The 498-nt window shown below is 32.1% G+C and overlaps 1 protein-coding gene across 1 annotated transcript in view; it reads right to left on the bottom strand.

Annotated features, from left to right (window-relative positions):
• The window catches only part of LOC119585971 (lysine-rich arabinogalactan protein 19-like), a 32,371-nt gene that overhangs the window by 1,111 nt on the left and 30,762 nt on the right, over window positions 1-498 (bottom strand). The gene's annotated exons all lie outside the window — the stretch shown is intronic.

The following is a 498-nucleotide window of genomic DNA, read 5'->3' on the forward strand; positions in this document are numbered from 1 at the left end:
AAAAAAATATGAATAAAATTTTTTTTGGGGGGGAAATTCCAACCGCAAATTAGTAGCTAAATTTCCCACTTCCCCATGCAACCCATCAAAAGTTTTGGGCTGAACATTGTATTTGCCCAAAATTTTCCTAATCCCCCCTTTTTATCACCATCCGGGGTTTTTAGTATTTCCGCTGCAAATTCTACACTTTATAATCACAAAAAAACCACTGTCGTTGTTATTGAGTTTTTCCCTCAATTATGTTTTCAACATGGACCTTAAATAATGGATATCGAAAAAGTTTATAAATCAACAACACCCAAACATGTTTGCATGCACCCATAACAAAAAAACAACAAATTAACATACAAAAATTTTCAATCACCTAACAATCCATAACTGCACAACACCTCATAACAAAAAAAAACATCTAACATACCACATTGCTTACATATTAGTTTTATCTTCTCATCACAAACAACAACCAACCATTCCTTTGAATATTCATTGCAAATAAAT

This window comes from Penaeus monodon, chromosome 20, assembly GCF_015228065.2.
Source record: "Penaeus monodon isolate SGIC_2016 chromosome 20, NSTDA_Pmon_1, whole genome shotgun sequence".
Lineage (NCBI taxonomy): Eukaryota > Metazoa > Arthropoda > Malacostraca > Decapoda > Penaeidae > Penaeus > Penaeus monodon.